Source organism: Petaurus breviceps, unplaced genomic scaffold (assembly GCF_028583685.1).
Source record: "Petaurus breviceps papuanus isolate PSGF00001 unplaced genomic scaffold, PetGlider_PUasm1.0 90294, whole genome shotgun sequence".
In the NCBI taxonomy this organism is placed as follows: Eukaryota; Metazoa; Chordata; class Mammalia; order Diprotodontia; family Petauridae; genus Petaurus; species Petaurus breviceps.
In genome coordinates, this window is record NW_027187208.1 from 1,307,769 (window position 1) to 1,308,261 (window position 493).

The following is a 493-nucleotide window of genomic DNA, read 5'->3' on the forward strand; positions in this document are numbered from 1 at the left end:
AGAGACAGAGAGAGAGACAGAGAGAGAGAGAGAGAGAGAGAGAGAGAGAGAGAGAGAGAGAGAGAGAGAGAGAGAGAGAGAGAGAGAGAGCGAGAGAGAGAGAGAGAGAGAGAGAGAGAGAGAGAGAGAGAGAGAGAGAGAGAGAGAGAGAGAGAGAGAAATCTAGAATGACTTCAAGGTTGTGAGTCTGAGGGTGTGGGAGGATGGTATTGTCCTCTACAGTAACAGGGAAGATATAAATGTTAGCTATTTTTATTATTGATAAATACTTGCTGCTGCTTCTGTTGTTTACTCCAGAAAGCAGAATTAGGAACAGTGAGCAGTGTTGAGGAGCAGATTTTAGTTTGATATTCAGAAGAAAAATCCTATTAACTTGAGCTGTCAAAATTGGAATCTGCAACCTTCCAAGCAATAGAAGTTTCCTTTAGTGGAATCTTTTAAAAAGAGACTGGATGACCATTTTCCAGGTATGTTATAAATTATATTATTCATA